General features: G+C 36.8%; 1 protein-coding gene across 4 annotated transcripts in view; it reads right to left on the reverse strand.

Moving 5' to 3' along the window:
* Positions 1–13,304, reverse strand: part of l(3)L1231 (lethal (3) L1231) — a 78,035-nt gene that overhangs the window by 51,110 nt on the left and 13,621 nt on the right. For 2 of the 4 annotated variants that reach the window (XM_067763095.1, XM_067763096.1), the window contains exon 1: positions 11,285–12,968. The exons of the other annotated variants lie outside the window; for them this stretch is intronic. The gene's annotated coding sequence lies outside the window, so the exon portion shown is untranslated. Of the gene's footprint in view, positions 1–11,284; positions 12,969–13,304 lie in introns of those variants that run through there. 4 annotated transcript variants of the gene reach the window in all.

Genomic DNA, 13,304 nt, shown 5'->3' on the forward strand with positions numbered 1-13,304 from the left:
AAAGATATATCGATTTTTGCTCAAGTTATCGTGTTAACGGCCGAGAGGAAGGACAGACGGTCGACATGTGTATAAAAACTGGGCATGGCTTCAACCGATTTCGCCCTTTTTCACAGAAATAAGTTATCGTCCCAGAATATAAGCCCCTAACAAATTTCACAAGGATTGGTAAATGTTTGTTCGACTTATAGCATTAAAAGTATCCTAGACAAACTAAATGAAAAAGGGCGGAGCCACGCCCATTTGAAATTTTCTTTTATTTTTGCATTTTGTTGCACCATATCATTACTGGAGTTGAATGTTGACATAATTTACTTATATACTGTAAAGATATTAAATTTTTTGTTAAAATTTGACTTTAAAAAAATTTTTTTTTAGAAGTGAGCGTGGTCGTTCTCCGATTTTGCTAATTTTTATTAAGCATACATATAGTAATAGGAGTAACGTGCCTACCAAATTTCATCATGATATCTTCAACGACTGCCAAATTACAGCTTGTAAAAGTTTTCAATTTTTTCGAAATTTTCGATATCGAAGAAGTGGGCGTGGTTATTGATATTGTTCATTTTAAATAGCGATCTGAGATGAGTGCTCAGGAACCTACATACCAAATTTCATCAAGATACCTCAAAATTTAATCAAGTTATCGTGTTAACGGACGGACGGACGGACGGACATGGCTCAATCAAATTTTTTTCGATACTGATGATTTTGATATATGGAAGTCTATATCTATCTCGATTCCTTTATACCTGTACAACCAACCGTTATCCAATCAGAGTTAATATACTCTGTGAGCTCTGCTCAACTGAGTATAAAAATATCAGCATGGTTTGAGTGAGACTTGTCCGCCCGGTAACACTATAAATTGAGCGAAAATTTGGACATATGTATTAACGAAATTTAGCATATGTGCTTGCTTATCTATACCCAAAATAGATTGGTATTGAAAATGGGCTCATCTCTAATTCACATGTTTTCTGAAGCGCAAAGTAACAAACACAAAAGTGAATGGAGAAACAGTAACATTGTAAGCAAATCTATGTTGTATAATATAATCTGTTTAAAGCCAAAAACTAATAGAAAGAGGTGAACATAGCATGTACATTAGGGTGGGTCAAATTTATTGTTGAAAAGGCACATCCAGTCTCTGAATCTATGGGCCACACTGAGTTATATTGTGCATGGGACCATAGGTCTGAAGTGAAATTCGAGTCTCCCTAATTTTGTTCGAAAATTTTATATCCCAATCCGAATAGCGGCTCTCACAAATAAAATACATGAAAATAAATGTCAAATTCGGATTCGGATTGGGATATAAAATTTTCTAACAAAATTAGGGAGGCTCGAAATTCATTTCAGACCTATGGTCCCATGGACAATATTACTCAGTATGACCCATAGATCCAGAAACTGGATGTGCACCTGAAATTTTTTCCCCCATTTTTCCCCATACAATTTGGCCCGCCCTAATGTACATCGATAGGCCATGTAGATCCTAAGCGGGTTAAGAGGTTTAAAGAAAGTCTTAACAGAAACCCAAACCCAAAAATGCATTCCCACAGCAATCGAGCTTCTCCCAGAAAGTGCTGGTAACGAAGTGCTCCCAAACGCGTAGCACTTCCCCAAACTTGTGTGAAGTGTTTTGCGGTTACAACAATATAGGGCATGAAGTTTGAGTAAATATCCTTAGCTGCGCCCCTAATAATGCAAGAATCGTTATTCAGGTAGAGATTTTAGCTAATTTTATATAGAAACACTATACCATTAAATCATGGAGTTAATATGAAGAGTATGGCTTTATGAGGGAAGCGAAAGTAACACTGTGACCCTATCCTCGAGGAGTATGAATTACATCCCTGCAAAGATCGTTGGATCATGTGGTCCACTGGAGTACTTACCATTATACTCCACTGTAATGCAGCAATGGACCAACTCATGTTTCTACACGAACACATTGTAAGCCGATCATTGCTCGTTTTTAACGATTGTAATCACTACACGATGTTTATTAGACTGTGGGTACTCCATGGATTACTCAGATGTAATGCGAAGCTGGAGTATATGGTCCAGTCCTAGGACATCGCAATGTTAATTGGACTATATTTTTTGTATGAATTGTGGTTAATTTTGGAGTACTCGGTTGGTCCATAGCGAATACTCCATACATGCATGCATGGAGTACTCGCGATTTTTGAAGGGATAGCGAAGCAGTCCTCGGATGTGGCTCTAATCTATGTTTTTGTTGTAGCGATAAAGACACTCCCAGAAGGTATTGGGGAGTGTTATCGATGTTGATGGTCCTTTACCGAATATAGGTCCGGTACGTTCCGGTAGCAAGCACCATTAAGGTAAACCCCCGACCTTCTCGGAAACGATTTAACATGCCCACATAGGCCAAGGTTTGGATCCCATGTGTGATGAAGTCGGATGATATGTGGCTCCGTTTGTAGCGTCGGAACCTACTGAGGATTAAAAGCATCTCGGAATACGGAGGATGGCCTTCCTCCTAAATATAAACAAGGGGGCGAAGGATATGCAGTACACGTAAACTGTCCTGGGCCATGGCTTTTGTAAAACGTGGAATCCCTACTAGAAAAGTTTCAAAGGGCAGCTCGCAAAGGACGGCCCGTAATGTTCGCAGGTGCGAAAGCGGATCAGAATGCGTGGGGACGTGGCGATATTTACAATATTTGTTTTTATAAGTACTTCAAAATAATTTATAAATAGCCACTAAGAGATTCAAGGGGTTGCCAGCGCACTTTAAAGCTTTCCCAACCCAAAATCCTCAGAGAAGGAGGGGGTAGGATGTCCTGCAAGGATCAACGTGGTCATATAAAATCGTTCTCGACATATTCCGACTACTGCCTTAATGGTGGTAATATCCGGCAAATTAATGAATTTTCCAAAACAGGTAAGAGATATTTTTACTTACTTAATCGGCTCTTAACTGTTTAAACGGTTATGGCCGGCCAACAAGGCGCGCTGTCGTCCTTCTATTCGACTGACTGGCACAATTGGTCTCACAAAATTTATATCATTTTCCACCAGGACCTTCCAGCGGAGGGAGTTTTCACTGAGAAGCTTTTAATTGCAGAATCGTTACCCATCAAACCCATCTTTTCCGCATATTTTCCCTTCGGAGTAAACAGAACTTACGGCGGGAGTGTGTAAGCCGATGATGTCAATGTCGTCAGTATAAGCTAGTAATTGTATGTTCCAGAGCGGTTAAGATCTGCAGCTTGTATAATTTTCTCCAGCATCAAATTAAAGAAATCGCACGGTAGGGAGTCACCCTGTTTGGAACGTCATTTTGCACAGCCGTATAAACTTTGCTGGGAAACTATATAGACAACTTCTTTTCGCCTTCGACAGGCTTCAAAATCAACGAAGAGATGATGTGGGTAAATTCTTTTTCCAAGGACTTTTTCGAAGTTTTATCGCATAGTGAGAATCTGGTCGATTTACCAGGTCTGAAGCCGCACTGATAAGCTCCAATCAACTGATTCACAGTGGGCTTCAATCTTTCGATTCTAAGAAAGTCGAGAAACGTTCGTCCACATGCTTGACCGACAATACTTGCGACGAAGTCTCCAACATTGAAACTGCGCTTATTTGCATGGCTAATCCAGTAAATGTTATAATATTTTATTGCATTTTTTCTCATTTTTTTTTTTCTCCCATTTAGTATGACATGAAACCTTCTAGGTCATACTGCCCTCCCACCCCCCAGATTCATGAGGAAATTGGGGTCACCAGAGGATCGGCTGCTAAAGAAACAGGATTCGCCACGGGTAGGTGAGGTTCACAATTGGGTTGGATAAGCTATAAATTGCGCTGGCACCCCCTTGAAAGAGTTGGTATTTTATTATATATTCTAAGCCCCCTAACCCGCAGAAGGGCCATTAAGGAAATGAACATTCGTAAGCCTTTATACGTTTGCGGAGGTTGCCACCAAAAAGGTTTTTCTCTTTATCCAACGCTTGATCGGTATTTTTAGTTGGGTCTGGGCCCGTATTCCGTTGTACGATCAGTAACTGGAAACCATTTTCACTCAAACGCTAGATATGCGTCTGTCAAACTATTATTATAATGAATTGTGGATCTAGTACTATTTTTGTCGCTAGTTCGCGTACATAAGTTATTAATCCGATCCACCATTTTAGAGCTATTTTGATTTTAAAAAATAGTTTCCATCAAGGATCGTAAAACGTAATACGGGCCCTGATTTTACGTGGTGAGTCCCGAGACCAGCGCACAACTCGCTCAGTGGGGATGAGGCATTTATGATACACTAGCCTAGCTAGGTTGTCGCCTCCTCTCATCAACTTACCAATAAACGGATGTTCAGTGGCTACCCAGAGGATACTTGGCCGCAAGCGAGCGTAGTAATCTTCTTGAACCCCATGCAAAAAAATCACCCTGACCGTTCCCTGGTGAATGTCGATCGGTAGCTCTTGGACTTCTTCACACGACTCCACCCTCCGATATAGGTATATTTTTAGCTAACGAAAATCATGGAATGTGAACAGAAACCGGCAGACCAAATAACACCCCAGCCTAACCTACACAATATAGTTAATATTTTAATTAGAACAAAGTTGCATATCATTATATGAAACATATCGATCGCTAACAGTTATAAAGATGTCGAACTGTTGCGGCGTAATCCTTATGACCTGTTCTTAATTGGGGTGGATTGCAAATTAGAGTTTTTCAAGTACCTAGCTCATTTAGCTGGAATTCAGGCTCTTAAGGAAATATTTAATGTGCTGATCGGATTCACTTGTATTCCGAAAGCATTGAAACAATATACATATGTATGAAATGGAATATCATGACAACCGAAAAGTTGGAACATGGGAGGATTGGAAAAAAGTTATTTCCAACTTCCAATATACGTTGAGCTGTGTTCATCGGAGACTCATATAACACGATAACAAAGATACTAAAAGTTAAAGAATTTATTACCTCAAGCTGGCAGCAAGGGAGGATTGGAAACGCGTCCTTTCCAACCTAGAGTGGAGCACAGACTCTACCCCCTGTTATGCTAGTCAATATGCTGATTGGAATCAAGTGGCATTCCGACAGCATATTCAATAGAATTAAGGAATGAAATGTAATTTCACGCCAACACAATAACAAATTAAAGGAATATATGTATATATACAGCAGAGCGGTTCAAATTTTTTTCCATCAGGAGTATAGCAAAAACCTAATCTACATATGATTCTAAGAAAAATTGCTGAAGACACCATAGCTCTAAGTGCGATTTCGAGTCCACCACTTTTGCAAAATATATATTTTGTCATATGAATGTAGGGTTTGGCCAAACAATTTTCATAGCTTCTATAGAAGAAATAGGAAAAATCTCATATTGGGCTTACTTTCAGAATCTATATTAATGTCTATAGTGTTTTTGAATTTTAGTAGATATATCAGGCTTAAATTCTGAGAAATTTGCCTAAAATGAACTGTTAACTACTATATTATCATTTTTAACAAATTTCTTATGGAAAATTTTTTTTCTTTGCAGCTAAAATAAGTTCAGAACATTTCCAACAACTTTCATTCAGAAAGGTTTTCTTTTTTCGAATTCGTTTTAGTAGAACAAAATTTTCAAAAATTTCAAGTAAGCAAAAAAAACACTATTTTTATAATTTTAATGTAATTTATTTAAAAAATTATTTTTTTACTTAGAATTGACCATTTAACGTATTTTTGAAAATAAAAGTAATGTTATGCTATTATTTTTTAAAATCTTTTCTGCTCTCCATTCGTGGTTGATTTGCACGACTTTCTGCTGTAACAGCCATAACACCTTCATATCTGTTCCAAGTGGTTCGTATGTTGGATCATCACTAATTGTTGGCATTGCTGGTATTGTTGTAGGTGTTTCTTCTACAATGTCATCCATATATTCAGGTATTGTGAATTTTCTATCATTATGTTGGTCCATTATAAATTCTTTTAAATGGTTGGGTATTAAACCACACGAGCATTCTGTTGTTTCTTTGCACACAGAGTATATTAACTTTGATTGGATAACGGTTGGTTGTACAGGTATAAAGGAATCGAGATAGATATAGACTTCCATATATCAAAATCATCAGTCTCGAAAAAAAAATTTGATTGAGCCATGTCCGTCCGTCTGTCCGTTAACACGATAACTTGAGTAAGTATTGAGATATCTTCACCAAATTTAGTACACGAGCTTATCTGGACCCAGAATAGATTGGTATTGAAAATGGGCGAAATTGGATGATAACCACGCTCACTTCTTATATATGTAACATTTTAGAAACACACAAAAAACCTGATTATTTAGTAAATAATACAATGTTGAAATTTGAGGTGTGGACTGAAATTGAGACTCTTGATAAAAATTTGACAATTTTTTTTTTAAATGAGTGTGGCACCGCCCACTTGTGATAAAATCAATTTTACAAATATTATTAATCATAAATCAAAAATCGTTAAACCTATCTTAACAAAATTCGGCAGAGAGGTTGCCTTTACTATAAAGAATACTTGGAAGAAAAATCAACGAAATCGGTAAGGGACCACGCCCTCTTTTATATAAAAGATTTTTTAAAGGGTCGTGGACGAATAAAATAAGCTATATCTTTGCAAAAAAGAGCTTTATATCAACGGTATTTCATTTCCCAAGTGGATTTATAACAGTAAATAGGAAACTCTTCAAATTTTAAAAAATGGGCGTGGCACCGCTACTTTTAATACTAAGCAATTTTCTATTTTTCGGTAGCCATAACTCGAAGCAAAATTTACATATCGTAATGAAATTTTGTACACGTATTTTCCTTATAGCTGAAAATATTTCTACTGAAAATGGACGGATCGGTTAAAGACCCCGCCCACTTTTAAAAATAGTTTTGAATCAATGATATTTCACTTATCAAGTTTTATTGTAAGAGAAAATGGGGAGACATTTTTTTAAAGGGGCGGTGCCACGTGTTATGTAGAAAAGTAATTTATCTGAAATGAAATGTACAATTGAAGCTCACGCTGAGTATATAATGTTCGGTTACACCCGAACTTAGACACCCTTACTTGTTTTAGCTTGCATTTACATTTTCCAGTGAATAATAATGCATTTGTTGATTGTACGAATGCTATAAATTCCTGAACTTTTTTCTGTTTTCAATGCTTTCGTGATATTTTTCAATTAAAACATTTAGTTTTCTTAGAATACTACGTCTATCAATTAGTTGAATATTCAATTTATTCCAAATTGCAACCAATTTATCAATTACATGAGGAGTTAAATTTTTATGCGAAAACATTTTATTTTGAATTTTAGCATGATCACTTACAAAAAAAAATCTTAAAATGTCACGACTAGACGGTAAATTCAGATTATTTAATTCACTTGATAAACCAAATGCAATAATATCGTGTTCAGGTATATGTAATAAAGTGGATTCAGATGATGTTGAGGGATTTCTTTCATCCATTTTAAATTTAAATACAAAAAGCTGTAAAGAAAAAAATTTCCCATAAGAAATTTGTTAAAAATTAAATAAATAAATTTAAGCCTGATATCTCTACTAAAATACAAAAACACTATAGATATTAATACAGATTCTTAAATATACATAAAATACCTTTCAAGTAAGCCCAATATGATATTTTTCCTATAATTCTTTCAGAAGCTTAAAGATTTTTTGGCCAAACCCTACATTCATATGGCAAAATATCGATTTTGCAAAAGTGGGGGACTCGAAATCGGACTTAGAGCTATGGTGTCTTCAGCAATTTTTCTTAGAATCATCTGTAGATTACGTTTCTGCTATACTCATGATAAAAAAATCCATCCATACAATTTTACCCGCTCTAGCATACAGTCATTGTCAATAAAATAGGGACACAAATTAAAATAATGTTAGCAATTTTTGATTAATTTTCGACATTTTTTATTCATTTTAAATGCAAGTTTATAAAAATTAATAAACTACATACATATATTATTTTGAACTCCGCTGCTTTTTCATTGTACTTGAATGCATATGCATGGATTTAACGACTCACAGGCATGAGGGTAAGGGTACGTCTGATTGCTTACATTGTGGACTTGTGGCTAAAATCAACCGGTCACGTTGAATCAATGCGTGAATGTACATACAAAATAAACAAATAAATACAAAACAGATGATAAATAAATGCATTTGCTGTATGTAGCCATCTGAGAGCTGGTATCGAATTGTATGTAGTTATGACTTATTTCTTTGTTGATTAACAATTCTGCAGCGTCTGATGCAGCTTAAGTTTGTAGAATTGAAATGAAGTCGTAGAAATGTGAAATTGATAACAAAGTAAAATGTATTTTCAGAACAAATTTAAAGTCCCTAAAACCAGAAAACAATTTAATTTCCCTTAAACAAAGAGATAGCATCCGAAATTAAGTTTGCTAATTTCTTCTTTTTTTTTTAATTTTTTTATCCTCATTTCATTAAGATTTTTTTAATTCGATTCTTAAATTTTTTTTTTCAAAGGTCAAAACTTTTTTGGTTTTTTTTTGTTTAAGGATTTTGTTTTTTTTTTTTTCTTTTTCAAAGTGTTTTTATTTATTTTTAACGTACGATTTTTTATTATTTTAAATATCTTTTATCTTTTTAAGATTTTTTATTTTTATTCAATTTTTGTATTTTTTCCTAATTTTTTGTCAACAAATTATCAATTTGAATATTTTTTAAAATTCCTTAACGTCTTGAATTATTCTTTGATTTCCTTTCTTATTTCTTTCTTGGTATAACTCAATTTACTCATTCTGTATGGATTGGGCTTAGGGCATAATTATGCTTATCTGAATCAAACGGCTGAGATGGTAGGTGCCGGATCTCATCATAGTGCTTAGGGTGGGTGTGAACACCCTACAAGCTTTGGCAGAACTAACACATCTTCCATTCGATGAGTCATGGCACCCGGTGGGAACTCTACATTCGTGTTAAAAACTCCTCCGCTCCGGATATCAATAACAGCACTAAATTGCGGCATGCCCTTTCCCTTGAGCAAACCTCATAGGCTTCCTGCTCAACATTGTACCTGGTTTTGGTCCGACTTCCGGAATGCAGATGCTGCTTCGAATTGAGTATAGTTTTACACAGGATCGGCGACTTACGAGGTGAAGTGGGATTTCAAATGTCCTACATCGAATTCCCAACGCATTCAATTGTTTCGACTTACAAAACTATCAATGTAATCACTAACTGTACCAACAGCTTCTTAAATCCCTTATACCCGAGTACTGCGGATATATGTACATACATACGTCGCTTTTAGCCGTTATAGCCACTCGGTACCATATGGCGGCCTCGTAAGTAGCAGAGTTCACGTGATACTGTACCAACGGCACGCCTCATCCCTAGCCCCCCTTGATCATGCGGCGCAAATACCTCGTTATTTTAAACATCTTCTCAAACACTGCAAATATGGGACGAAACTCACCCTTTCACCCATAATTATTCCAATATAATTGAGGCGCGCTGCATACCTGATGCTCACACCATTTATACGTGCAACCCTTGAGCGACTCAGCCACAATCTGCTTTTCAGCAGCATCGTCACGGGTTTGTCCACAATTTCCCACTATTTCACAGTTACTCACTGAAATGCTCTATACTGGATTCCTCCAGCACAAAGAGGTGGTCGTCCGTATCCGTGTAGAGTTCGCCGAGTGGCTGGAGTCACCCGAACAGGAAATATGTTATCTTCTTCCATATATATCACAGGTGGATCCTTGCAGACAACCGCAAGCCTTCTCCACCTCCATTTCGTAAAAAACCGCCTTTCCTGCACCCTAGTAATCTACTCAAGTCGCTTAAATAGTACTTTTTGCGGCATCTTGGAAAGCACCGTCAGGAGGCTGCCCCGTTAGGGCCGAGATCGGACTTGCTCTAGTTGGCTAACTTCAGGAGAACAATGATTGAAGCGCTCACTTATTCGTGAGGTAGATAGAGAGATAGATAGGTACGACTGTTGTAGGGCCAAAAAGAAGCGGGTTAGGGGGTCAGAATATTCCCGCGGTAGGTATGCCTGTCGTAAGAGGCGACTAAAGTACCAGATTCAAAAGGCTGTGTAGCGCAACCCTTCAGGCTGCCAGCGCAATATATAGCTTCTCCAAACCCAATTGTCAACCTCACCTATCCGCGGCGAATCCTGTTTCACTAACAGACGAGGCTCTGGCGACCCCAAGCTCCTCATGGAACTTGGCGGTGGGGAGAGAGGGGTGGCCTGAAAGTTTAATGTGGCCACATAAATCGTTCCAGAGATGGTCGGGCTAGCAGCTTAATGGTGCGGGTTACCGGAGCGTACCGGATATGTATCCGGCAAGGGACCAATCACATCGATAACACTCCCCAAAGCCTTCGGGGAACAAGCTTATCGCTACAACAACACTGTTGTGAGGTAATGCACTGCGAACTTTGGTCAATTGTGCCCTCATTCCATTTACAGCATCTCATCTTAGTCAAGCTCCCTGAGGAAATCCAGGATGTGTTCGAGTTTTGAAAGTGTATCTTCTCGCGACGGTATCACATTTACGAAGCATGTCTTGAAGTCCGGTAACAAGCACCATTAACGTACTAGTCCGACTGACGATTTAGTATGACCACATGAAACCTTCAAGACCATACCGCCCCTCCACCCCCTAGATCCATGAGGAACTTGGGAGTCGCCAGAGCCTCGAAACGGGACTCGCGGGGCGAAGGGATCCATTGCCCTCTGGTGTCTTCCGAGCCATCGGTGTGCCGTATTAGAGTGTTTCCGCCGGATCGTTTCTAGTTTGGATGTACCCCAGCTCTATGGTAAAACTTTTATAATCTACACATTTCCTGTTCTTTAACCAATTAATATTCATCAAACATAGCTTCATGTTTTATTATCAACGAATTTACAAATTCATACCACTGTTTTTATTTCCTTCAATTCCTATATTTGTACATCAATAGATATGTACATATGTATGTATATATAAAGTTTAATGTACATAATTATTTTTTCCTTTTTTGTTTTTATATGCGGCGTCGCCCTTTTCTTCTTTGTTTTTATTTGGCCTCTTCAGCAGTGTCTGTGCAGGCAGCTGGGTCATCCAGCCAGTTTCACATCAGCAAATGAATATTTCTTTCTCACTCTTGCGCTTGCATTATTGCGTCTGAATCATGAACTGAGTTTTTATGTATTAGCTTTTCCCCTGGGTCACTAATTATAACCACTGCAAAATTTTTTCACTCGACTATGTTTTTTTAAGCTTAAAACCAGTATTCACCTTGCAACTATTATCTGTAATATAACTTAACAATTACGTCACATATATTAACAATTCAGGTGGAAAAACATTTGTATAATATTAAATCATAACAAATTCCAAGAAACGCGTACCGCACTATGAAAGACTACATAGGAAACGTCAAACTTCTCGATGTATACTGGCCGTGGTTGCCGCCGCAGCAACAAGAAAAGTTGTTATTGTTTGCTGTGTTCTCTGTAGACGCTGGTCACGAAAACCAGGCAGCAGAGGCGAACAGTGTTGCCATTTTTGTGTATTTGGAGCCAGATCTAGCCCCTTTTTTTTTTGCATTTAGCTCCAAAAATTCCGGTTTAGCTCCTAGCTCTTTTTTGGCCCTTTTTAAAATGTTTGCCCCTTTTTGGCTCCAAATCTATTTCGGCAATAGGTATTGTGAAATTTTTAATGTGTTTTATGTGTCGAAGTTTTATTTTATTTGTTTCGGTTGGTATGATGTTGCAACTCGGTACTCAACTGATAACAAAATCTTTAATCGATAAACTGTGTCACGAGGCTGTACATTTGCTTTTCCATCTTGTGCAAGAGCATAGTGTCACCTTCTAAGAGTTTCGACATTTTAACTTCAGATTATAGTAAACATTTGCCTCCCGTACCTTACTTTTATTATACCTTTGAAGAATATATACGAATTAAAGAATAACATAAATGTATAGACGAATTCATTAAAAGAAGGATACGTAATATATGTCGCGACTTCGTAATTAAATTAATAGAGCAATTAAGGCAACGCTTCCCGCAAAATATAGAAACGCTTAGCAAAATAGATTTCTTTTAAATTGAAACACATTGAGAATTGTGAAACCTCAATTGTTTTGATGTTTCACAAATGAAAAAAAAAAAAAAACAAGTATAACACTGATGAAATAACTATGTTAGAAATGCAGTGGAAGAATATCTATCTCCAAGTTTTTGGTTTGAGGTTAAAGAGTTTAAGAATGCGCTAAATGAAAAGATTTTCCAAGAGCTTGTCGATTTTGTGCTTACATTTCTTTTGCTGCCAATAAGTAATGCTGAAGTTGGAAGAACGTTTTCAAACATGAGTTTAATTAAAAGCAAACGCAGAAACAAAATGAATTTAGTTATGCTGAATTCGCTTCTAACAATAAGAAGTGGTCTTAAACGGCTGAATAAATGCTGTCATTACTTTGAAATAAACAACGATCTCTTAAAATTAATGAACACAATAAATATTTATGAATGTAGCGATAATAATAATTCATCTTCTGAGGACGAAATCATAGATTTTGAAGTCTAAGGCCCTTCAAATGGCCCGCCAAATGGCAAAACAAAAGTGAAAAAATAAAACGTATTTTTGTTGTTAAAAAATAAAAAATTAACTATAAAAACAGTATTATTTATGTACCTCTATTGTACCCTTTTTTTTTGGAGTTTACTGTACCTTTTTTATAACTTTGTTTGATTTGAAATAAATGTGAAAACTTACATTGAAAAATATACATGCATATACTTTTAGCTCTTTTTGCAACGGGTTTTGGATTTTCTTGAAGAAATTTAGCTCTTTCTAGCCCTTTTTTTCTAGATTCTAGCCACAAAGAAATTTTTTTTCTGGCAACACTAGAGGCGAAGCAAGAAAATTCCTCTAATTTCTCCTGCATACACGATCATAAATACAAACAGAGAGAGCGAGTGCAAGCCAATGAAACGCATTCCAAAGCATAATTTGAGAGCATACCGTGTTGTATTGGTACAAATTTACAACTTTTATATGAAATAAGGCATTGATCCCGAAATTTTGGTACAAGATTTGCATATGTTGCTGTTTATTGGGCTATGTCCCGCTTTACACCATACAATTCTTGAATTCAACTCTGTTGGCGTTCCCTTTTGTGCTTACTATTCGCCTTTACTTTATCAGAAACGGTCTCTATATGAGACATTGCATAGACGAAAAATCGTGTGAGGCAAGCTTCACAAAATTCTAGTAGGTCACATTCACCACTTACCACAGCAGAATTTGTTA

The sequence above is a fragment of the Eurosta solidaginis genome, chromosome 1, assembly GCF_040869045.1.
Source record: "Eurosta solidaginis isolate ZX-2024a chromosome 1, ASM4086904v1, whole genome shotgun sequence".
In the NCBI taxonomy this organism is placed as follows: domain Eukaryota; kingdom Metazoa; phylum Arthropoda; class Insecta; order Diptera; family Tephritidae; genus Eurosta; species Eurosta solidaginis.